Genomic DNA, 27,425 nt, shown 5'->3' on the forward strand with positions numbered 1-27,425 from the left:
GGCTAGATGAAGAAATTGGGTCGTTGAACATGGCACTCGTTGGGTATTGTTCCCTACTTTTTTCCTCATTCCGTAAAATATTCCTAGTAGCTTTGCTTGCAAGTCTGTACAATCATGAAGAGCTTATTAAGAGTTGGTGTGGAAGAGAGTGTAGTGGGATTACTTGTTAGAAATTCTAGAAAAATGAAGAAAGTAAAATTTACTAATATAGATATGTCTTTCAAAAGAAAATAATAAAATTGAAATGAAAATAAAAAATAAAAAAATAAAAAGATAGAAGCATTCAATGATCCTCGTTAGTGGGGCCCTCAGGTGGTAGCGCTGGAGTGGCAATGTGGGAGTGCTGGCACAGCTACTGCATCATGGCCTGCATGTCGTCCATCTGTCTATCATGTCGCTGATCTCGCTCGTGAATCATCTCGAACTGTGTAGTGCAATACTGCTCGAAGTGAGCGAGTCGATCGGAAAGGTGTGCCAATGAAGCAGCCGCATGAACTGGTAGTTCCCTAGGTGGCATCGTAGAAGGCTCCTTGTGCTGTGGGGGGACATCATCAGGAATGTCCTCAAGATCCTCCTCATCAGTGGCTTGAGTGAGATGGTACTGAGGAGGATCGGTCCCACGTCGGTGATCAATTATCGTCATGTGTAACATAGTTGTGATGCCCTGTGGGGACATCTGACCTATCAGTGTAAGCGGTGATGACTGGGCCATGGTGTTGAGGAGACCGAAGTGTTTGACAAGGCGTGTCACGTAGGAGACGATAGAGATTACTCCCTTCCGATGCCGCTCGGTCTAATGGCGAATGGAAAAAGCGATGAAATATGCCAAGTCAGTCACGTGTGCATTCGCCATGCACCATAAAGAGTAGGCGGCGTGGGTGTTGACAACGCTGGTGCTCTCTCTCCTTTCGGTCAAGGTGTGTGCTAATATGGCATGGAGATATCATAGCGAAGGCAGAGCTGAGGCCTTCGAGCGGTTGGGGTCGTAGGTGGAAGAGAGTGGTGCCAAAGCCTTCCAACACAAGGAGGGAGAAATGTGGATATTGCGTGGTAGTCCATTCATGTCCTCTGCCTCCATAAACTCATCAGTGTAAAGTCCCAGAGCGACTCCAAACTCTGGGACACTCATCGTGCGAACTATACCTCCTAATCGGAAGTAAATGGTGCCTGGGTCGTCATTGTTCGTCATCACTACCTGTAAATGAAAAGTAGAGCATAATTCAAAAGTTAGCTCTAAATAAGTGGTCTCGATAATAGCAAAGAACCGTTCCCATGGGTCTGTGGACAGGAGGCGCAGATGGCATCAGCTACCTGGACTTGCTCTACGGCAGCCCAGTCAATACAACAACCTGTAGTGAGGGGTCACGCGTGTAGTATTTGAAATAGCTCCTCCTGTGAAGCTTGCGAAAACTCAAGGAATGGGTGCCGAACTTCGGCTGTAGCACGTACCGAGGAAGAACACGGTCCCTTACATCTCTTTGAGGATGGGACCGCGGCCTTCTTGCCTCTCGATGATGACATAATGTACCTGAAGATGTATAAGCATTGATATAGTAGTTCCAAATGTGTTAACATTTATCTATATCAAGCGAGAGGCGAAAAATTTATATGATTATTCAGAAACATGTACTGAAATAAAAATGCATCATCGGTTAAGCAAGAATCCTAGAACTAGTATATGCTATTTAGTAGTTTAAACAATTCAAATATAGAAAATACTAAAGCAAATTCCTAACTTAATTAGAACAAATTGGTAATATTAATAATATCTTTGTAAAGCATATAGAATACTAATGTAGCAACACAAATTGGAAAAACAAGGTTGAGAAAGTGAACAAAAACTGCTGTAGGGCGGTGCACGGGCGTGTTGATGGTGAGCACGGGCGTGGGGCGTGAGTGTATAGCCGTATGGAGGAAAAATGGAGGGAAAAGAGAGGGGAAAGTGAGGATTGATGCAGGGGGAGTGGATTTGAGGGTGGTTTGGGGGTTGGGGAAGTGAGAATCTAGGGAATGGTGGCAGGAATAGGGATTAGGGAGTGGAGAAGGGGAGATTTCGGCTAGGGTTTTGAATGGAAGAAGAAAATGAGCAATGGTTTGCTTATATAGGGGAGGTGCACACGGCCTAGGGCCATGCCCATGTACTCTAAAGGTGAGCCCCTATTTTTTGAATTTTGCAATTTAGGTTGTGCCCGGCTACTGCCCTACGCCCGTGTGTCTTGGGCTTGTATGGCACACAGCCATGTCGCATGGTTGTGCCTAGATTTTTTTTCGCTTTTCCCACGCCCGTGTGTTAGGGTACCATGCCCGTGTATTATTGTCCACGGTTTAACGTACGGGCTTGTCTCACACTCGTGTCGAAGAAACAGAATCGAGCCTTGCCCCTAGCACGACCGTGTTGTTTCATTCCCACGCCCGTGTTAATCTTATCAAGTTCACCCACGGCCATGTTGCACGACCATGGGGATGTATCGCATCCCGTGTTTTGGGGAAATCATGTCCTGCTTCCACACGACCATATCGCACTGCTATGTCTCTTCCCCTATTTGGCCACGGCTTTAGGCACGCCCGTGTGCCTAGCCGTGTGGGGTGAAAAACTTTTGCAATTTAAAGGTAATGTTAATGATTTAAAGTGATAGAAATTATAAATAAAGAAATCAGAATATGTTAGTGCTCAGGTTGACTCCCGAGAAGTGCTTATTTATAGTCTAAGCTCGACTTACCTCTCTAGTGAATGGTCAGGGTGGTTCGAGGAGTTTATACTCCTCATTCCTGCTATCAACCTCGTCAAAATAGGGTTTTAAACAGGTGTTGTTTACCTTAAAAGTACCGAACTTTAGGTGACTCACCTCCACTGTACCGAATGGAAAAATACTGAGTACCGTAAGAGGGATTTCCTCATTCGGTGTGGTAGTGACAATGTGGGGATTTGCGGCATCTAGTAAAACTTTATCACCAAACTTAAGTTGATTAGGAGAGGTATCGGTGTAACACCCCTTACCCGTATCCGAGGCTGGGCTAAGGTACGAGGCGTTACTAGACAAACATACAAAAATTAAACTAAAATACGAGCCATAAAATTTTATTCATATTTCAAAGCGTTCATTCTCTTACACATAGTCCCTTATTTGAGTCTACGAAGCCCAAAACATACTTTAGAAAGGGTTTGGGACTAAACCAAGAACTTACGAAAATCTTGGAAATTTCATGCTTTAAGGCTCCATGCGCCGAGTCCCAAAGTCAGTGTTCCATACACTACTGAGACACATGGTCGTGTCTCTGCACGTGTGGAATATACCTAGGCTATTTTCTAAGCTTTGGTCAACCTTGATCTCTTACACACTTATACAAAATCAAAAGCATATAACATGGTATTCATTTAATGATTAAACATCCTCAATTAAACCACAAACATAGCATTTGTATGTCATCATACATGTGTCTCTCATACTCATTTTACCTTGTTTATTATAGTACCACTTATACATTTATACCAAGATTATCATCTTACCAAATATCTTCACTTAATCATCAAGCATTCATATTTAAAGCTAGATCATATCTGTATAAAATACCATGATTCAGAATCTGAAGAATAACATGTTTGCTCGAAACATTTCAATTCAATTCCATACCCAACAAGCATTACATTGAGACTAGTCATATATATATATATATATATATATATATACATGTCACGATACATAACATTCTCTTTTGTTTTCTTATAAACACATATCATTTATTTCATTATATCAATATTTCATATACCATAGTTTCCATGTATTCCACATATATTTATTTTCCTCCTCCTCCTCTCCATTCCACATCCTTAATGTATATAGCATTCTTGTAAGTACGATTTCACAATTTACTAATAAATGTTCACATCAAACTGTCCACACGAGTCATAGTCACTTAATTATTTATAATTCGAGCTACAGAGCTCCAAATTAAGATCCGTAAATTTCCCCTAAAACTAGACTCACATATATTTCCACCATAAAATTTTCATAATTTTTGGTTTATCCAATTAGTACAGTTTATTCATTAAAATTTCCCCTGTTTCACTTTCTGACAGTTCTGACCTCTCTTCACTAAAAAATAATTATCTCACAGTACAGAACTCGGATAATGTTCTTGTTGATTTATCTTAAAAATAGACTCATTATGGATTTTAAAAATATAATTTTAAGCCTCTAATTATTTTTCTCCAAATTTTTGTGATTTTCCAAAGTTAGAACAGGGGATCACGTAATCATTCTGAATCAGTCTCACAAAAACATAAATATCTCAAAATATAGAACTCCCTTGCTTTCCATATTTCTTTTATATGAAAATAGACTCATTAAGATTTAATTTTATATCTCATTCAGTCTCTGATTCAATTTATACTATTTTTTGTGATTTTTCAAAATCACGTCACTGCTACTGTCCAAAACAGTTTTATTGCTAATTCACTCTTTCACACTTTCTTTGTATTAACCTCATTTTAACATACATATCACAAATCATTTTCACCACATTTCATACATCACAAGTATAGGCCCATGATCACAAGGTCACCATAAAATCATCCTCATGTATAACTTACTTGTTTATAACCTTACCACATCCTGGTCATTTAATGAACACATCATTCACATAACCAAGTTCCTCCACTTATTCATCACAAAACTCACAAAGCAATACATAGAGAGTTTCCCGTTGAACACTTCGGATCAATCCTCGATACTTGGTGGTTTCAGCACATAGCTCCACCCATCATATAGTTCGGCTCTCTTGTACACATGGTGAACACTTAGTACCACCCATGTGACCTAGCCGGTTATCTCGTAGCTCTCTTGTCTACATGGTGTCCTTCACTTGGAACCACGCATGCGACCTAGCTACATATATCCCGTAGCTCTCTTGTCTACATGGTGTACACATAGTATCACCCATGTGACCTAGCTACATCATAATGTCTTGTAGCTCTCTTGTACACATGATGTGCACTCAGCACTATACATGTGACCTAGCTACATACCATCTATATCATCCAATCTTTCCAAGGTTCAACCGGATTTTCTCTCTTTTCCAACAATTTCACCAATCAAGTAATTATCCACAAACATATTTCCAATATTTTTATAAAATATCATAATACAAGTAATAGTGATGTATTACTTACATATAAACTTACATCTCATTTAATATCAACGCAATAACATTAAATTACACATTGTCTTATTAAAATCATATGAACTTACAATTTCCCATAATATCCATAATCATAGAAATCACATTTATGTATGATAATTCAGTGCACTTCATGTACCATAGACATATTTTAAATCAATTCATAAACTTGCCACCATAATCATTTAATTTAACATAATTCAATTAATTCACTAAATTTAACTTTCAAATATAAATTACAACATTATTGTTGTATTATTATCATACCAACTTACATACTTTCAACACCTCGAAGATCATAGTAAACATATCAATTTTACATTGAAACATGCATAAATTAATGCTTATTATACATATGAACTTACCTTGATATTAAAACGGCCATTTTACCAACTTTCCCAATTTTCGATTTTTCTCTCATTCTAGGTTCAAATCTCATTTTCCGGGATCTAAAACATCATATTTTACTTATTTAATTAATGTACTATTCAAAACAGTCCTTAACTCAAACTTTGGAAAAATTACAATTTTGCACCTAAACTTTTACACATTTACACTTTTGCCCCTAGGCTCGGGAATTAAACTTCATCCCTTATTCTTATGTTTTATGACATGATGATCACTTTTCCCTTCTATGGAAACATCAAATTCTCACTCTAACATATACTTATGACTATTAGGTATTTTTACTAATTAAGCCCTTTTGCTCGTTTTCACTTAAAACTGAGTAGCACAAGTTGTCTAACATAATTTCAAACCTCATATTGTATCATAAAACACCAGAATACACAAATTTTACCTATGGGTATTTTTCCAAATATGAACCCTAGGTTGAATTATTGCTAGCATAAGCTAAATCAAGTTACCGGGACTCCAAAAACGTAAAGAACTTAAAAAACGGGGTTAGAACGGACTTACAATTGAGCTTGGGAAGCTTGAAAACCCTAGCCATGGAGTCTCCCTTGGTATACACGTCCATGGTGAAGAAGATGAGCAAAATTGGCTTTTAATTTTGTATTTTAATTCATTTTACCCCTAAATGACCAAAATACCCTTACTACTAAACTTTCTAAAAATTCCATCCATGTCCAATTTTTGTCCATAACTTAGAAATTTGTCAAATTTCTATTTAAGACCTCCTAATTAATATTTCAAATCAATTTCATACTAGAAACTTCTAGAATGCAAGTTTTGCAACTTATTCAATTTAGTCCCTAACTTCGAATTAAGCACTTTATGCATAGAATTTCTTCATGAAATTTTCACACAATCATGCAATCATATCATAGACCTAAAAATAATCATAAAATAATTATTTATATCTCAGATTTTGTGGTCCCGAAACCTCTGTTCCAACTAGACCCAATTTTGGGCTATTACAATCGGGCTTGTTTTGGTGTAGTTTCGGTTTATCATGTGTTATCGGTTTGTATGCTCGCCATTCCTCTAGCTCCTCTATCCGTAGCCTTCATTCTTCATGAATGTGTCCTCTATCATCCTTGGAACATGGCTCGTGAACTTCTTTCAAGCTTAATTTTTGGAAAGTCATATTGTTAGTTTTAGTAGATTGGTGTGGACTATTACCTTCAATGTTCGATGTGATGCCAGGAATACAAGCTTGAAGGCTTATCGTTTCGTCTCCCACACGAAGCGTAAGCTCACCTGTGCCAACATTAATAATTGTTTTAGCATTTGCTAAAATGGCCTCCCTAAAATCAAAGGGGTGTTATTATCCTCCTCTATGTCTAGAACAACAAAATCAACAGCAAAATATGAACTTATCTACTTTCACGAGTACATATTCAATAATACCCCTAGGGAATCTTATAGCTTTATCTGCCAATTGAATGCTCATCCTAGTTTGTTTAGGTTTCCCAAGACCTAGTTGCTTAAACATTGGCATAACGTTAATACTAGTCCCTAAATCAGCTAATGCATGACTTATATCTAAACTACCAATTAAACAAGGAATTGTAAAACTCCCTGGATCTTTCAATTTGTGGGGTAGCTTATTCTGTAGAATAGCTGAGTAGACTGCATTTAGCTTCACATGCGATGCTTCATCCAACTTCCGCTTATTTACTAAAAGCTCTTTTAAAAATTTCATTGCATTTGGCATCTGCGACAAAGCTTTAATAAATGGTAAGGTAATATGCAATTTTTTCAAAAGTTTAAGGAATTTATCGAATTGTTCGTCTGAGCGGTCTTTCCTTGTCGCGTTAGGGTATGGGACACGAGGATAATAGTCAACAGTCACTGGTTTGTTTGTATTTTGATCTAGCTCATCTCTCTCTTTGTTTACCACTGTATCTTGCCTTGGTTCTGGTTTAGGCTCAACGACTCCTTCGTCATCTTGAGTACTAATTGCATTGAGGTGTTCCTTTGGGTTAGGTTCAGTATTACTTGGAAAGCTACCTTGTGGTCATTCAGAGATTAGTTTGGATAGCTGGCCTATCAGAGTTTCGAGCCCTTAGATCGATGCTTGTTGATTCTTAAGTGCTGTCTCGGTATTTGGAAATGGGTTTCTCATACCGAGATGAATTTAGAGAGCATCTCTTCAAGGTTTGGTTTCTTCTCTTGTTGATAAGGTGGCTATTGAAAACCCTGAGTATTTTGTGGCTTTTGATTCCCTTGACCACCCAGGAGAAATTTGGGTGGTTCCTCCAACTTGGATTATAAGTATTACTGTATGGGTTATTTTGAGATCTAAAGTTATTATTACCCATGTAGTTGACTTGTTCCTCTTCGGTTGTGGGATTGAAGGATTGATATTTTGTATGCACACCTCCTCCACTTGAGTCACACCTCATTACTAGATGTACCTGCGTAGAACCAAGTAAACCATCAATCTTTTTATTGAGAAGTTCTACTTGATTTAACAGCATAGTAACTGAGTCGACGCTATAAATGCTGGCTGTTTTCGTTGGCTTTGTCCTCATAACTTGCCACTGATAGTTATTCAGTGACATCTCCTCTATAAACTCATAGGCATCTTCCGATGTTTTATTGTTGATGGTTCTGCCAGCAGTTGCGTCAACCATTTGCCGAGTCGAGGGATTCAGACCATTGTGAATTGTTTGTACTTGCAGCCAAAGTGGTAACCCAAGATGAGGGCACCTTCTCAGTAAGTCCTTGTATCTCTCCCATGCATCGTAAAGTGTTTCTAAATCCATCTGGACAAAAGAAGAGATATCATTACGTAATTTAGTCATCTTAGCTGGCAAAAAATATTTTAGTAAAAATTTCTCGGTCATTTGTTCCCAAGTAGTAATTGACCCTCGTGGTAACGAGTTCAACCACTGTTTAGCTTTGTTCCTCAATGATAAAGGAAATAACCGAAGACGAATGGCATCATAAAAAATTCCATTGATTTTGAATGTATCACAAAATTCCAGGAAATTTGCTAAGTAAGCGTTGGGATCTTCATCCTGCAAACCATCAAACTGAACAAACTGCTGTATCATCTGAATAGTGTTAGGTTTTAATTCAAAAGTATTTGCAGTTGCAGCAAGTCTTACAATGCTAGATTCAATTCCTATTAGAGAATGTTTAGCATAATCATACATAGTACGTGGAGCAGGATTTTGATTAGCTGCAATTGTAGGATGGAGCTGCTTGCCTTGGTTTTTAGCCATCTCGTCAGTTGGGTGTTGAGTATCGTCTTCTTGCTTGTTCTCTGTGTATCGTAAGCTGCGCCTTATTTCTCCTTGATTTCTATGAACTGTACGATTGATTTCTTCATCAAAAAGTAATGGTCCCGACGGGTTTCTTCTAGTCATAAACTATAAAAACCTGCCAACAGAAAGGAAAAGTAAATTAATAAATAAAATTAAATAAAATTAAATTGCTAGAAAAATAAAAATTTAGCGTTCCTAATATTTTAGTTCCCCGGCAATGGCACTAAAAACTTGGTCATGTGATTTGTAACAAGTAATAAATATTTATAATGAAGGTCAAACCTAAACTAACTATTATCACGACGAAAAGGCAAGCGCACCTATCAAACAATAGTATAGTAATGGCAAGACCGGGATATCGTACCCAAGGGGACCAAAAGTACTAGTAATAACTATCTTTTTATTATTTAACCTAGAAATAAAGAGGGGTTGTTTATTAAACTAATTAACTAAGTAAACTAAAGCAAACAGAAAATTTGGAAAAATACTTGAAGAAAAGTAATTGATAAAGACGACACCCAAGGAGGAATCCACCTAGATTTCACTTGTTATCTGACTCTGAACCAGATGATTTATTCGGTTGACTTGATCCATGAGACTCCCTAACCTATATTATTATCTCTTTCGAGACTAATAACACCTAACCCTCAGTTGAACTAATCGAAATTTCTTTCTCAATTAAAACCCCTACGGAAGCAGTAAATCGATCTATCGATTCCCATATTAGGTTTCACCCTAATCCGGCAAAATCTCGTCACCCTATTTCTAGGCGTTCAATCAATTCCGCTTAATTATGCCCAATCTACTCTTAGACAAGGACTTTTGCTCCTCTACATAAGCACATCAAATCATGAATTAGTACCCGGAATATTAACTCAAGCATTAAAACACATAATTAAGAACAAATCAAGTTTTATCATACAGTTCAGATAATAATAACAAGATCCATCATAGATTTCAACCCCCTTAGGTATCTAAGGGGTTTAGTTCATAATAAAATAAGAGTACATCTCAAAAGTATGAAAATAACAAAACATAAAGAAAACTCTAAAACCCCTGAAGGAATTCTGAGAGAGATTTTCAGTCTTGGAGTAGCTCCGGCTTTTGGGATGGATCATCTGGCTTTCTTCATGTAATTCCCGGCGTATGGTTCTGTATTCTAGAAAAGTTCTAGAGGGCCCCCTTTCTAAGTCATACTTAGGGTGTTTATATAGGCTTTGGATTGGCTTTCTTCCTCCATAAGTATCCTTTTCCGAGTAAAATACAACTCCTTGAAAAAGGGACATGCCCGTGTGCCACGACCGTGTGACGTGTTTGCCAGGCTGTGTTCGATCCGTTAAATTACACACGGCCGTGTGGGTCAATGGCCAGGCTGTGTGTATCGTTAAAGCCTTGGTCGACACCCTCGAAAGACACGGGCGTGTGAACAGCCCGTGTGGCAGGGCTTAGACCATGTCATCTTTTCGATTTGGTCCATTTTGTCCTTTTTTGGCTCGTTTTTGGCTCCTTTTGACTCTTGGTGCTCCCATGAGTACAAGACATGAAATAACCAGATTAAGAGCACTACAATCCACAAATCTAGTAATAAACATCCATGAATATGCTAATTATTTGGGGTAAAAACATGTATAAGTTGGCATTTATCAACCATGGATGAAAGACTCCATGGCATCCATAGAGATAGTCCACTAGGACTGTAAAAAAATAGAACAGATAGTCTATTAGGCCAGTAAACATGGGGTAAGTCCATTAGGACAATAAAAATAGGGAAGAAAGGAATAAGACTATAGCTCGACTACGGCAACCCATAGAGCCCACTATGGGACTAATAAAGGAAGCATGCCAGTACCTTAAGTGAGGAGTATACAGTCAGTGTGCCAAGTATGAGAAACCATACAAATGGAATAAAAGATAAAGAAAAGTGGTAAGGATAGATGTGAAAGCCGATGAGGCATGGGCGAAGACCCAACAAGAATTTGAGAATGATAGGTCATGCGAGAGCTGGCCTAATCAAGGAAACGTAAGAAGAGAAACTATCCAAGAATCTCAAGGAAGGATCTTCAATTAAGAGCCATCAAGAAGTGCTCAACAAAGTTGTACATGGGAAAGAGAAATGAGAGTTCTACTCCAATATTAAGGATTTTGTCTAAGGGATAGAATGTATGTCAAGACTATTCTTCTTTGAGGCAAGTCTATTGCAGTTACACCGCCACAATGATAGTTGTAGAGAGAAAACAAAAAAGTAAAATGTTACAGTAGTATAGTCATCTGAAAGATAACCTATTGGTCTAGCAAGTCAAACCAACCCTCACGTACAAAACAAGTGAGTTCCCAAGTAAGGGTTGGATTGAAGGGTAGATTATGAAAGTAATCTCACACTACAAACATTAGGGTAGAACGAGAATGGGTTCACTAGATTGGAGAGGACTGCTGAAGGTCATCATAATATGAAGATATCAAAAAGTCCTTTGGGACTAGAGCAACGAAAAAGGGAGTTCGCCAAGGACTTATCCATCTGAGTCTGTCAAGGAAAGTATTCATCTAAATAAGTTAGAGGATAACAAAACCCCTATACGTGGGGTGTATGGAAGGAAGAAAATACGAGAAGTAATGGTAGGAATCGCTGATGAGGCGAGGTGTTTGGATTACAGTCAAGTGTAGAGTTCAACCAAAGAAAAGTCTTATAGTGAGCTTAATATCTCAAAGGACCGGGTGGAGTCCACCATCCCAACAAAGAAGTGGAGTCCACCACCCCGACAAAGAAACACTCTCCTTCAGTGAACATGGAGTTATTTATGTTTAGTTTACTTTACATTTGTAACCTTCGTGCATTAGGAATTAATTATGGTGCACTAAAGGAGTTTGTCTGATAGTCGTAGGATTTGCGAGGTTGATTGAGGACTCAGAGGAGGGACTAAGCTTGATGGAGTGGAGATTGAGAATCATAGATAGCTAGATTCATGCACATAGGAAGAGCGTATTATTGGAGGCTTCGCCTCTAAATCATTAACAACAAAACCAGATAGCACACCTAGAATTTGGATTTTTAGGACTGACAGTCCTTAGCTAAAATTTAAGAATTTCCTTGTAAACAAATAGTCTGGTTAGAAACTGAATTGTGTGGATCTAAACATTTAACAACTTAAGGCCCTTGGTTGTAGGAGTGATTATTATTGATTTTATTAATAGAATTGAATTTTATTTTAATCTGTTTCATAACAGTTTAGCCTATAAAAATTAAGTATAAGTTCATTTGTGATGCTCCATACCTAGATCCGGTAGACAAGTCCAGCATGAGGTGTTATTGTAACAGCCTACCCGGGAAAAACTATCAAGTAACTTTTTGACATTTAAGTCATTTACCCTAAGGGTATAAAACAAGTAAGTTAGTGAAATATCAGTTTTGATTGAGTGGCGTATTCTATACGATTCGTTATTTGGTGAACTCCAGGATTTGGCAAACTTTAGGGATTGGCAGGCTCTCCTGTTAAGCTATTCACCAACCCCAAATGTTTTGGACGAACTCACAATTTTACAGCTCGATAGATTCCTTTACATGTTTTAACGTGAACGATGGCTTGGTAAGTAATGTTGAAGTTTAGTTAAGACCTAGTTAGAAATGAACTATAGTGTTGTAGATGATTAAACTTTAAAATTTTTAAGTGAGTTTATTTATGAGAATCAAGGGTGATAGTGGATTTTTTTATCCTTCTACTAAACCTTGTCTCCATTGTCTGGGTATATAAGGATATTATTTGCATACATGTATTATTTTTACATCTTCTTCCCTTAATTATTCTCTATGTTTTTTAAAAACCTTAAGGTAGAAAGCTTCAAATGAATAAGGTTATCAGTATTTAGTCGACGCCATTGTTAGTACAAACTTACTGGTAATTTCTAGTAAACCCTTAGGTTATTGTCGAAGGAATTTACATATTTGCAATTGTGCATGCATAGGTTTTTAGAACTGGTTCTAAGGAGGGTAACTTCCTGATTCTAGGTTGCATGGTACCAATTTATGCATGCATGTTAACATTAAAATAGTTTAATGATTCAATAGTTATATTTTTTTCTCATCTATCTCAAGAAGCTAGCGAAGTTTTGAGCAATAAAGGTAAGGACTTGTAATAGCTCGACTTAGACCCTATTCGGAACTGTGGCTTCAGGACCATGAATCTGAGTCAAAAAATATTTTAAAATTATTTTCTGTGTTTATTATGTGTGAATTTATATCTGTGAAATTTTCGTGTTCTAATTTTGTCGTTTGAGTGCCCGTTTTAATAAAAAGGGCTTAATCGCGTAAAATGAAAATCTGATGGTTTAATGTGTAAAGGACAAATTCTGGTTGCCTTTATAATTGGAAGTTTTTAAGTTGTAATTAGACCAAATTTAAAGGTGATGGACGGTTGTGGCCTTAATGTATAGGTTTTAGTTATTAAATTATAAAGGTTAAAAATGTAAAATGTTAAATAATATGTATTATAATAAAACATAAATTAAAAGCCATTGTGTTCATCATTTTGGTGTTGACCAAATAAAAAAAATAAAGAAAGAATAACAAAGCTTTTAAGGGTTCGACCAAAGACTAGCTTGATTAAGGTATGTAACTAGCTTAGTTTTTGATAATTTTTATGTTTTTGAGACCGTTGCAGTGTAATGTACAAAGCCCATGCTTGAATTTCTGGTTTTGATGAATATTTTGAGTTATGCCATTGATGAATAATTGAGCTTTATGATGTTAGAGCTTACTGTTCATCAGCTTAATAGGAGGTTACTAATCATAGCTCAAAAGAGCAGAAATGATAATGAATAGACGAATTACTAATTTATATGTAATATATATCACCCGAGTATCCCTCGATATTCTAATAGGTTCAACGAGCATAAATACTATTTATACGGATGAAATATTATTTATATGCATGAGATACTGTTTGCAAATGGATTATTGTTTATATGATGGAGAATGGAATGTTACTAATGCTGTACATGATATATGAATTTGGTATAATGCAATGTATTGAGTATTGAATTGAAATAATGGATGGTTACATGTACTTCTATGGCTAACTTGTTGATGAATGTTTGTTACATCTACTTCTATGGCTAACTTGTTGATGAATGTTTGTGTTTAGGCATTTGGAAATTGAATTGAGTATACCTTATTTATTGCCTTAATTGTATAAATGGTAAGTTTAATTCTAAATTATAGGGGCTTACTAAGATTTAGGGGCTTACTAAGTTATAAAGCTTACTCTATTTCCTTTTCCATGTTTTATAGAGGTTCGATAGCTTGCTCGTTTCAGACAAGTCAGAGTTACACATCACATTATCCAATTGCTGATTGGTACTTTTGAACTTGTGGATATATGTAATTATGGCATGTATAGGCTAGTACTAAATATGATAGTTATGGTTACTTGAGATTGTGATTTTGGTACATTTTGTGTTATAAGTCCAAGCTATGTGATTTGGCTAAACTTGATATTATATTTTGGTATGCTTGGGAAAGTATTAGATGGAATGGAAAAATGAAAATGAGTCTTGTTATATGGTAAGCTTATGGATGGAAAATGTATGGTGTTAGTTAATTATTTGAATGCTATGATGAATTGGTATAATTTATGTACGAAATGTTATGGAATAACTGCCTATTGGGTTATTAAATGTTGTGATTTATGCTTGTGTATGTATGTGAAAATAGGGTGGCAAAAATGACTTTGTAAATAGCCTATTTTTATCCACATGAACAGAGACACGGGCGTGTGTCTTAGCCGTGTGTGACACACGGTTAAGTACACGACCGTGTGTCTCCTAGTGTTGAAATTGATTTGAAGTCAGTATGCTCCACACAGCCTCACACATGGGCGTGTGACCGGCCGTGTGGTACAAGTCAGTATACCCCCTAAATTGTTGACGGCCTAGCACATGGGCATTTGACTTGGCCATGTTGCGTAAGTTAGTATACCCTACAGGTTTGGCACGGCCTAGCACACAGCCTAGCACACGGGCATGTATGGCCATTTCGAAGGGCACACGAGCTAGACAAACGGGTGTGTGGTCAACCGTGTGACCCAAGTCAGTATGTATGCCCTGTTTCCACACGGCCTATGACACGGGCATGTCTATCAGCCGTGTGGGCCAAGTAAGACACACGGTCTATTCACGCGGGCATGTGACCCTTGAAATGTTGAAATATTTCTAAGTTTCCAAAAATTTTCATATGTTATCGATTTAGTCCCGAACCACTTCTAAAGCATGTTTAAGGCTTCGTAGGCCTTATAAAAGGACAAGATGATTGCGCTAAATAGTATTTGAGTATGAATGTATGAATGTATGAGATATGTATATTACGTGATGTGTATTGACCGGTAATATCTCGTAACCCTACTGTAGTGACGGATACGATTTAGGGGTGTTACATGTGGTTCTCATGACATTTTCTTAAAGATTGCCTAGAAAGGGTTGGGAAAAACGTTGAACAGACCCTGAAACCAAGTAATCCCCCCTCAATGGGTAGACCACCATGGTACTCTGGAAATGCTAGTGGTAGTCATAGTACTGCAAAGGATTTAACAGCTAAATCTGAGGCTCGAGCTCCGGCAATAACCTATGCAATATGTTCAAGAGAAGATGCTTCGGTACCAAATGTTATCACTAGTACATTCTCTCTAGTTGATACTGATATTATTGCTTTGATTCATCCTGGTTCCACGTACTCTTATATATGCACAAAAATTGCATCTGATAAAAATATTATTGTTGAATTCACCGAATTTGTGGTTAAAGTTTCAAACCCCTTGGGTCAGCATGTTATGGTGGATAAAGCTTGTAAAAATTGCCCATTGATAATAGAGTGTTGTTGTTTTCCGGCTAATTTGGTGTTGTTACCATTTGATGAATTTAATGTAATATTGGGAATGGATTGGTTAACTTAACAGGATTTAGTAGTAAATTGTAAGCATAAATACATTGTATTGAAGTGTCAGAATGGTGAGTTACTCTAGGTTGAATCTGAGAAACTAGATGGACTGTCTAATATGATTTCAACACTATCAGTACAGAGATATATTAAAAAGGGGTATGAGGCTTACCTTGCTATTGTACTGGACACCAAAGTGTCAGAGTTAAAAATCCAATCAGTGCTGATTGTTTGTGAGTTTCCTGAGGTATTTCCAGAAGAACTACCTAGTTCACCTCCATCTAGAGAGGTGGAACTTTCCATATACCTTGTGCCAGGAATGATACCAATATCTATAGCACCTTATAGAATGGCTCCTGCTAAATTAAAAGAGTTAAAGGTACAGTTGCAAGAGTTGATTGATAGAGGATCTGCCCGACCCAGTTTTTCACCATGGGGTGCACCAGTATTATTTGTAAAGAAGAAAGATGGATCAGTGAGATTATGCATCGATTACAGGCAGCTTAATAAATTCACAGTCAACAATAAATACCCGTTGCCTCGTATAGATGACTTGTTTGATCAATTAAGAGGTGTCATTGTATTTTCAAAAATTGATTGATGATCTGGTTACGATCAACTACGAGTAAAAGATTCAGATGTGCCGAAGGTAGCTTTCAAAACCAGATATGGGCATTATGAGTTTTTGGTGATGCCATTCGGATCAACAAATGCCCCAGTGGTATTTATGGATTTAATGAACAAAATTTTTAGACCATACCTGGATAGGTTCATGGTTGTTTTTATTGATGATATTTTGGTTTACTCTCGGGATGTGAATGAGCATACTGAATATCTGTGTGAGGGACATGGCATAGTACACGGTCGTGTGCCTTGGCTATGTGTCGTTTTGGGGATGCCGACGTCAGAAACAGAATGTCCATGTTTTTGCATACGGTCTAGGATACGGGCGTGTCATGGCTGTGTAATGGACACGAGTTAAGCACACGGGTGCCATTTGGAAACCCCTGTAGGTGTGCTTTTAGAATTAATTCCATATGGGTGAAGGACACAAGCGTGTCCTTGTTTTGCTTAGGCCGTGTATGACACACGGGCCATCAGCACGATTAGGTCGAAATGGTCACACAGGCATGTGCCCCTGTGTCAAGTGTTAATTTTCTATAGTTGGCTTAAGGGATCGAGTTGATCCTAGATAATTTCTTACTGTCGATTTGGGGATCGTAGGCCCATGGCAATAAGTTTAATGTAGGAATTGAAAAAGTTTTTATATTGAGCAAAGTTTTGGTGACTCGAAAATGTTTGTTAGCATGAGTTCAAAGTTAGGTAATACCTAGTATTTCATCCCGACGAAGGGGTCGGTGTGGGGTGTTAAATTTAGTGGAATTAGAGCTATGGTTTAGTAGATTCTAGGACTAACCTAGCGAGAGTACGAGTCTAGCTATACATGCCATAATTATATATTGATAATGTGACGACTTCTGACAATTATAAATTGTATTTCTATATAGTAACTGCATCCTAATCAAGCCACGGTGGATGACATGGAGAGTAACATGCCAGCTCTAGCTGAGAGGATCGTGCCAGCTGAGAGCAAGCCTGTGACTATGGGCCAAGGCGAAGGGGCTACAGAAGCTTATCTTTGAATGATGGACGCTTGGTACACGGAGTTCGTTGGTGCGAATCCGAACATTCCACCTCTCTTACCTCCTCCGATTCCTCAGTATGCTCCGATAGCTCCGCAAGGCATGGACTTTTAAAAGATAAAAGCCTCTGGTAGACAAGATTAGGAAGCAAGGGGCCGAGGAGTTCCGGGCTAACATAGATGACGACCCAGAGAAAGTAGAGTTTTGGTTAGAGAATACCATCAGAGTGTTTGAGGAACTGTCGTACACATACTCTTGCAAGATTCAGCCTGCCAGTGGTAGAACACTCCCGTGTCTATGCTACTGAGAGAGAGACTAACTTGGGAATTCTTCTAGGAGGAGTTCTGAAAGAAGTATATTAGTCAGATGTTTATAGACCAAAAGAGGAAGGAATTTCTAGAGTTAAAGCAAGGCCGTATGACAGTAGCGGAATATGAACATGAGTTTGTAAGCTTAGTAAGTATGCACGGGAGTACGTATCTACAAAAGCCACCATGTGTAAGAGGTTTGATGATAGCCTCAATGAAGAGCTTCGAGTATTTGTTGGCATCTTAGAACTAAGAGAATTTGTGGTGCTCGTTGAGAGGGCCTGTAAGGCCGAAGAACTGATTAGAGAAAGGAGGAAAGTGACCTTTGACTCACGGGATACAAAGAAAAGACAGATGGGGAAGTCACACCAGTCCTCATCAAAAAGATCAAGAGAGTTCACGACTAGATCGAATGTTTAGGTAGGGTTCTCAAATAGAAACAAAAATAAACGAAATACAACATCTAGGACCCAGACCGTTTCTGTAGCGAGTGTTAGTAGTGCTCGGCCAAATAGACCTAAATGTTCACAATGTGGTAAGTGTCATTTTGGTGAGTGTCGAGGGAATGGAAGGGTTTGTTTCAAGTGTGGATCATTAGAACATTTCATCCGAGATTGTCCCGAGATGGAAGAGAGAGAGAGAACAACAAGAAGTGAAGGCAAGTAGTGCTCCATTGAGGGTTAGGCCACAAAAGAATCCCGGAAGCGGGGCTACTAGTAGAGGTGCGCTAAGAGATACTATAGTTAGGTTCGAGGGCAGAACGCCTGCAAGGACTTACGCTATTCGTGCCTGAGAAGAGGCAGAGTCTCTCGATCCGATGACGGGTACTTTTTTTATCCATGAAATACCTATTGTTGCTTTAATTGACCTGGGGTCTACCCACTCTTATATTTGTATGAATTTGATACCTTGTATGAACATGATAGTAGAATCCACCGAGTTTCTGATAAAAGTGTCCAACCCTTTAGGCAGACATGTGCTAGTTGATCAAGTGTGTAGAAATTGTCCTTTGACAATTAGAGGTCATTGTTTTCCAGCTAATCTGATGTTATTGTCGTTTAATGAAGTTGATGTAATTCTTGGGATGGATTGGTTGACTTCTCATAGTGTTGTAGTGGACTGTGGGAGAAAAATTATCAAACTAAAATGTGAAGACGAAAATATCCTTTGGGTGGACCAGATGAATCAGATAATTTGCCTATAATGGTATTGTCTTTGACTGCTAAGAAATATTTGAGAAAAGGATATGAGGCTTACCTAGCTTGTGAGCTTAATACTCAAGTATCTGAATTGAAGATAGAATCAGTACCAGTGGTTTGTGAGTTCACAGATGTGTTTCTGAAAAAAATTACTTGGATTACCTCCTGTGAGGGAAGTTGAATTTGGAATAGAGTTGGTCCTCAGTACGGTACCCATCTCGATCGCTCCGTATAGGATGGCTCCGACGGAATTGAAAGAATTGAAGGCTCAGTTGCAAGAGTTAACGGATAAGGGCTTTTCAAGACTGAGTTTTTCACCGTGGGGTACTCCAGTACTTTTTATAAAAAAGAAAGATGGGTTGATGAGGTTATGTGTCAACTATAGACAACTCAATAAAGTAACAGTAAAGAACAAGTATCCTTTGCCAATGATCGATGACCTGTTTGATCAGGTAAAGGGAGCCACTGTATTTTCCCAGATTGACCTGAGGTCCGGATACTACCAATTAAAAGTGAAAGAGCAAGATGTACTGGAGACTGCGTTTCGGATGAGATATGGGCATTATGGGTTCCTTATCATGCCTTTTGGTTTGACTAATGCCTTGGCGGTGTTTATGGATTTGATTAACTGTATCTTTTAGCTATATTTGGATAAGTTCGTAGTGATCTTTATTGACGACATACTGATTAACCTGCGTGATGAGGGTGAGCACACGGAGGATTTGACTACAGACTTTGAGAGATAAGTAGCTTTACGCCAAGTTTAGTAAGAGCAAATTTTTTGTTAAAGAGGACGGATTTCTAGGACACATCGTGTGGGGTGAGGGGATCAGAGTTGACCCAAGCATGATCTCGGCTATTGTTGAGTAGAAACCTCCGAGGAATGTAACTGAGGTTCGAAGCTTTTTGGGTTTGGCTGGTTATTATAGACGGTTTGTAAACAGATTCTCTATGATAGCTACGCCGATGACTAGGCTGCTGCAAAAGGATGTCTAGTTTGAATGGACAGAAAAGTGCCAACAGAGTTGTTAGAAATTAAATGCTTTGTTGACCAAAGCCCTAGTGTTAGTGCAACCAAAGTCAGGCAAGAAGTTTGTGTTATTTAGCGACACCTCTTTGAATGGTTTAAGGTGCGTGCTTATGCAAGAAGGTAAGGTCATAGCTTACACTTCGAGACAGTTAAAGCCACATGAGAAAAATTACCCGACGCATGATTTAGAATTGACTACCATCATATTCACGTTGAAAATTTAGAGTCGCAATCTGTATGGCGAGAAGTGTCAGATGTTCACCGATCACAACAGACTTAATTACTTGATGACTCAAAAGGATTTGAACCTAATGCAACGATGATTGTTAGAGCTAATAAAGGATTATGAGTTGATTATCGACTATCACCCGGGAAAGGCGAACGTGGTAACCGATGCATTGAGTAGAAAATTGTTATTTTCATCAGAGAAATGAACGCGAATCTGGCTTTGACTGATGATGGTTCAGTTCTATTAGAGTTGAGAGCTAGACCAATGTTTCTACAAGAGATTTGTGAAGCTCAGAATAACGACAGAGATTTGCAAGCCAAGAGAACTCAGTGTGAGTCAGACGTCGAGTCAGATTTTTGTATTGGTACCGATGGATGTATAACATTTAAAGATAGAGTTTGTGTACCCAAAGACATTGAGCTAATTCAAAAGATTCTACAAGAGGTGCATAGTGGTTGTTTGTCCGTATACCCGGGTAGTGTGAAAATGTACAACGACCTTAAGAAAATGTACTGGTGGTCGGGAATGGAAAGGAACATTTCAAAGTTCATTTCTAGGTGTCTAGTGTGTCAGCAAGTGAAAGTGGAACACCAAGTACCTTCGGGTCAACTTCAGCCTATCACGATTCCCGAGTGGAAGTGTGATCGGATTACCATGGATTTCGTGACGGGTTTGCCATTAACCCCGAAGAAAAAGGATGTTGTTTTGGTTTTTGTGGAGAAACTAACAAAGTCGGCACATTTTATACCAATGCGTACCGTCTACTTCCTTGATAGATTGGCGGACTTATATGTATTCCAAGTCGTGAGGCTTCATGGAGTGCCATTATCAATTATTTTAGACCGGGACCCGAGATTTACCTCGAGATTTTGGAAATGGTTACTAGAGGCATTGGGAAAATTTTGAGTTTTAGCACGGCATTTCACCCGCAAACCGACGGTCAGTCGGAAAGAGTGATTTAGATCTTAGAGGACAAGTTGCGGTGTTGTGTTCTTGAGTTTCAGGGAAGTTGGGAAAGGTATTTACCATTGGTTGAATTCGCCTACAGCAATACCTATCAGTCTAGTTTGAAGATGACACCTTATAAGGCATTATATAGGCGAAAGTGTCGAACGCCCATAATTGCACTGAGCCTAGAGAAAGCTAGATTCATGGGGTAGATGTAGTCAAGGAAACTGAAGAGAGTTAAAATGATTCGTGACTATTTGAAGCCTGCCTCGGATAGGAAAAAATCCTATGCGGATTTGAAACAGAAGGAGATCGAATTTCAAGTTGGTGATTGAGAGTTTTTGAAAGTATCCCCATGGAGAAAAGTTCTCAGATTTGGTAGAAGAGACAACTCAAGTTCTCGTTTCATAGAACCTTATGAGGTTATGGAGAGAGTAGGACCGGCTACCTATCATTTGGCTTTGCCACCAGAATTGGAAAAGATTCACAACCTGTTTCATGTATCCATGCTACGTCGGTATAGATCAGACCCTTCGCATGTGATTGCGCCAACCGAAGTTCAAATTTATCCGAACATGACTTATGGCGAAGAGTCGGTTAAGATATTGGCTCGAGAAGTCAAACAGTTAAGAAATAAGAGTATTGCACTCATTAAGGTTTTGTGGCATGGACATGGAGTCGAGAAAGCCAAATGGGAACCTGAGGAGAGTATGAGAGATGAGTACCCAAACTTTTTCACCGGTAAGACTTTCAGGTACGAAAATCCCTAAGGGGGGATAAATGTAATTGTCTGATTTAGGGCCTAGTCAGAATAGTGGTCTTGGGACCACAAATTCAATGTCAAGAAAATTATTTTATTATTAAGTTGATGTTATAGCATGTTTATAAGAGTGCACGAAAAATTTGATGGATTAATTTTAGCGTTTATGAGCCCAATGTGAAAAAGGACTAAATCACATAAAGTGCAAAAGTCTTGTATTGATAGCTAAAGGAGTTAAATAGTTAGAGAACCAAAATTAGGAGTCTTGAAAGGGCAAATAGACCCTAGGAAAAAGGCATAGCCGTCCATAGAGTCAAAGACAAGACAAATTTTTCAAAATTAGGTAAGTTGGTGACCAATTTTGACTAGATTAAAAATAAAATAAAGGGAAACGATATCATCTTTTTTTTACCATCTTATTCTCTACTGAATTTTCAGTAAAATTAAGGGTTTGAAAGCTTGAAATTTTTCAGCAAAATTAAGGGTTTGAAAGCTTGAAATTTTTCAGCAACTTAAGGCACTCACAAGTAAGTGATTTTAATGAGTTTCTTGAAGATTTTTACATTTTTGGACCCCTTAAAGCATGATCTTTCAAATGAGAGTACTATTTTGCAAAATGATTGAAAGTCTAGGGTTTTTCCATGAGAGCATCTAGGGTGTTTTCTGAAATTTTATGGAAGAATATGAGTCTTGGGTGTCATATAAACAACTTTTGTGAGAGGTGTTAGCTTGAAAACACCTAAAGGGGCCACTTTGTATAAGTTATAAAATAGATGAAAAATGTGTGAAATAGTAGAATTTTGGAGTTGCTATAAGAGTAAAAAGGGTTCGGCTAGGCTTAAGATGCAAAGAAATTCGATAAAAATTGATTTTCGAGCCTTAGGGTAATATGGTCATTTTGTTAAGGTCCAGGGGTAAAATGGTCATTTTACCAATGAAGTGAATTTTTGATTGCCTAATTTTATGTAGCAACTAAATTCGTCTACAACAATAGCTATCAGTCTAGTTTGAAAATGGCACCTTATGAGGCATTATATGGGCGGAAGTGTCGAACGCCCTTATATTGGACCGAGCACAGAGAAGGTCAAATTCACTAGGTAGTTGTAGTCAAGGAAACTGAAGAGAAAGCTAAAGTGATTCGTGACTATTTGAAGGCTGCCTTGGATTGGCAAAAATCCTATACGGATTTGAAATAGAAGGAGATCGAATTTCAAGTCGGTGATCAAGTGTTTTTAAAAGTATCCTCGTGAAAAAAAGTTCTCAGATTTTGTAGAAGAGGCAAGTTAAGTCCTCGTTTTATAGGACCTTATGAGGTTATCGAGAGAGTAGGACCAGTTGCCTATAATATGGCTTTGCCACCAAAATTGGAAAAGATTCACGATGTGTTTCATGTATCCATGCTACGTCAATATAGATCAGACCCTTCGCATGTGATTACGCCAACTGAAGTTGAAATTTATCCGGACATGACTTATGGCGAAGAGCCGATCAAGATATTGGCTCGAGAAGTCAAATAGTTAAGAAATAAGAGTATTGCACTCGTGAAGGTTTTGTGGCATAGACATGGAGTCGAGGAAGCGAAATGGGAATCAGAGGAGTCTATGAGAGATCAGTACCCAAACTTTTTCGCTGGTAAGCTTTTCGGGATGAAAATCCCTAAGCGGGAGAAATGTAGCAGCCCGATTTAGGACCTATTCAGAATAGTGGTCTCGAGACCACAAATTCAATTTCAAAAATATTATTTTATTATTAAATTAATGTTATAGCATGTTTATAAGAGTGCATGGAAAATTTGATGGATTAATTTTAGCGTTTATGAGTCCAATATGAAAAAGGACTAAATCGCATAAAGTACAAAAGTCTTGTATTGATAGCTAAAGGTGTTAAATAGTTAGAGAACCAAAATTACGGGTCTTTAAAAGGCAAATAGACCCTTGGAAGAAGGCATAGTCTGCCATAGATTCAAAGAGGAGACAAATTTTTCAAAATTAAGTGAGTTGGTAACCAATTTTGACTAGATTAAAAATAAAATAAAGGGAAAAGATATCATCTTTTTTTTACCATCTTCTTCTCCACCAAATTTCCAGCAAAATTCAGGGTTTGAAAGCTTGAAATATTTCAGCAACTTGAGGCACTCATAAGTAAGTGATTTTAATGAGTTTCTTGAAGATTTTTACATTTTTGAACCCCTTGAAGCATGAACTTTCAAATGAGGGTACCATTTTGCAAAATGATTGAAAGTCTAGGGTTTTTTCATGAGAGCACCTAGAGTGTTTTTTGAAATTTTATGGAAGAATATGAGTCTTTGGAGTGATATAAACAACTTTTGTGAAAGGTGTTAGCATGAAAACACCTAAAGGGACCACTCTGTATAAGTTGTAAAATAGATGAAAAATGTAACACCCCGAATTTGGGCCTAGAAGTATTGGGCCTTGAGTGGGGGTCCGTAAGGAGGTTGTACATAGGTATTTAATTGTGCAATGAAATGAAACAATTAAATGTTTTCTTTAGTGGTTAATGGCTTTGGGAAGTGTTAGAGAAATCTTGGGTTTAAACTTGGGCTTTAGCAAAAATTTTGGTATTAAGTGAAAAAAAAACTTGGATGCTTGGATGAGGGCCTTTTAAATTATTATGGTAAATAAATGACACAAGGAAGCATGTAGTCTAGTGGTTGTGGCGTCATTAAGGTTGTATAGTAGCCTGGGTTCAAGCCTTGGCTCTTGCAATTTATTTTGGTTTTTTTTAGAGAACCTGGACTTTGGCCTTTAGACCTTATAATTAATTGGGGATAAAATATGAAACAAAAAGCCTTGTGGTTTAGTGGCAAGTAGCATGTGGAGCATCTGAGGGGAGGCACGGGTTCGAATCCCATGGCAAGCAAGGAGCATTTATTTTGCTAACAGGGGGCGGCAAGAGTGGGTGTTGAATTTAAACTCTGATGATGGATGGATCCCACATCAGGAAGCTAACATAAGAGGGGATTCGAAGCTGGCTTTAAATAGAGAGAACCATGAGGAGAGTAGAGGTACCTTTCTTGGCTGATCCCATTCGCTGTATGGCGTGCTCGTTTGGGTTGGGCATTGGCTAAGAGTGCTCGGAGCGTGGATTAACTCTAGTCTCCTATCAGGTGTGTATTTCTCACTACTCTAGCTATAGGATGGCTACTTCGGGCCGCGATGGGCCGTAAGGGGTCATGTGGGCCCAATGGTCCTACGGGCCCAATTGGATAAGTTTGTTTGATTGTGTAGTAAATATTGGACTAGGCTAGGTGAATCTCATATTTGTGGCTAGATTTGCCCTAAAAGGGCCACACGAGCGTGTGGGCCCATTTGGGCCGAGAATAGGCTTTAGGCCCATTCGTATTGTTATCCCTGTTTAGAATACTTTAGTTTACCAAATTACTGAAATGCCCTTAATTTGTAAAATTACCATTTTACCCTCGATTTATAAAATTACCGTTTCACCCTCGATTTACAAAATTACCGTTTTACCCTCGATTTATAGAATTACCATTTTACCCTCAATTTACAAAATTACCGTTTTACCCTCGATTTACAAAATTACCATTTTACCCTCGGTTTACAAAATTACCGTTTTACCTCGATTGTGAAATTCTTGAAATACCCTCAGAGGATAAAATTACCACAATACCCCTAGTTTGTAAAATTACCAAAACACCCCTAGTTAGTAAAATTACCAAAATACCACTGGTTTGTGAAATTACCGAAATACCCTCAATTTGTAAAATTACCAAAATACCCTTGATTTACAAAATTACAGAAATACCTTTGATTTGTAGATTTACCAAAACACCCTTGTAGGATGAAATGACTAAAATACCCCTAATAAGTAAAAAGACCGTAAAGCCCCTGTAGGGTAAAGTGATCGTAATACCCTTGTATGGTAAAATGATGAATACGCCCTTATGTTCCGTATAACTGATGTGCTTAGGATTTACATATATTGATATTGGAATAGTTAAGTTTGAGTGACAGGTGGTGGTTATCGTAAGTGATTGATTATGGAAACATTTCAACTTCAACCCGTAACAAGTTTGTACTAACCCTCGTAATAGCTTAGATTAATATTTGCTGAGAAGCAAAAATGTTAAAATACAGGTATTTCGGGAACTTGTGATTTTGCCTTTGCTTAAAGTGCGATAGATACGATATGATCGGTGGTTGGATCGATGGAATAGGTAAGAGCACAATTTTGTGCACGATGGTAAGTTGGGCCTCAATGGGTTGGAATTGGGCCCAATGGGCTTTCGGGCCCATTTGGGTAAAATTGATAGAAAATGGAATTTGGAAAAGTTGCATGATAACACGGTTAATACTATTGTAAAATTTGGATTAAGCAGGCTTAGTGGGCTAAATCGGCATTCTTAGGGCCCATTAGAGGTTTTGGGCCCAAAAGCCCGAGTTTGATAAAGTGGGTTAAAGATCATTGTTTAAACACTCGAAAATATTGATAATTGTTGATGAACATGAAAAACCCTGATATTTGGTAAAATTATGAAATTACCCTTGTAGTATGAAAATGACTATTTTGCCCCTAGGTAAAAATGACCATTATACCCCTAGGGTTTAATTATAAATTTGATACGTGGGATATGATATACATGATTGATATGATATGCACAAGATATGTACAAAATGCACATGATATGTATGAAATGCACATGATATGTATGAAATGCACATGATGTATTCATAAATGCATTGGGTTGGGTTTTTATATGGATGGAGGAAGTGCAAAAGGGCTTATGCCCCGGTTTATTGAAAAGGGCTTATGCCCGGGCCATCAAAAGGGCTTATGCCCGGTTTATTGAAAAGGGCTTTGCCCGATTATTAAAAGAGGCTAGGCCTCGGATATATGATAAAGACCATCTTTGCCGGTGGTGTGTTGGTTGGGTGGGTTGAATCATTCCCACATGGTGTGTTGGTTGGTACGGGTGGAGAGTAGTGGACGGTGGGTCGAGTAGTCTCCCCAAATGGGCTTGCATACATTCATTGGTATTTCGTATGATATTGAAATGGGCTTGCATACATCCATTGACATTACATGTGATATTGAAATGGGCCTATGGGCCATACCGTTTCTGATAAAGGCTTGACCCGATGAATTGATTTATGAAAAGGCTTCGGCCCAGTGATATGATGTATGAAAAGGCTTCGGTCTAGTAACCGTTAAACGAAAGGCTTCGGCCTAGTATATGTCAAGACTAAATAGGGCTTTGGCCCAGATTGTACTGATATTGTGTTTTCACTGTTTGTATGTTATTGGGATTACACACGAGTTTTCGTAAACTCACCCGTTTCTAACTGTGCGAGGTAATCCCTAAGCTTAGATGGTTTAGAGTGCGAGGACTCGAGATGGCCACACTCTCATTTCTTTCTTTTAATTGCAATAAGTAGCCGATTTATTTCTTATAAGTTTTATCTTATTAATATTATTATTTGGTTTTGGGTTGTAATAAGGCCATTTTAATTATTTTTCTGGGATATTTTATTTTATACCCTATATATTAC

General features: G+C 38.1%; 1 non-coding gene across 1 annotated transcript; it reads left to right on the forward strand.

Moving 5' to 3' along the window:
* Positions 1-8,277: 8,277 nt before the first annotated feature.
* Positions 8,278-8,384, forward strand: LOC128281129 (small nucleolar RNA R71). The gene has a single exon (XR_008271343.1). It is a non-coding gene; the product is annotated as a small nucleolar RNA R71 (small nucleolar RNA).
* The last annotated feature ends 19,041 nt before the right edge of the window (positions 8,385-27,425 follow it).

This window comes from Gossypium arboreum, chromosome 9, assembly GCF_025698485.1.
Source record: "Gossypium arboreum isolate Shixiya-1 chromosome 9, ASM2569848v2, whole genome shotgun sequence".
Lineage (NCBI taxonomy): Eukaryota > Viridiplantae > Streptophyta > Magnoliopsida > Malvales > Malvaceae > Gossypium > Gossypium arboreum.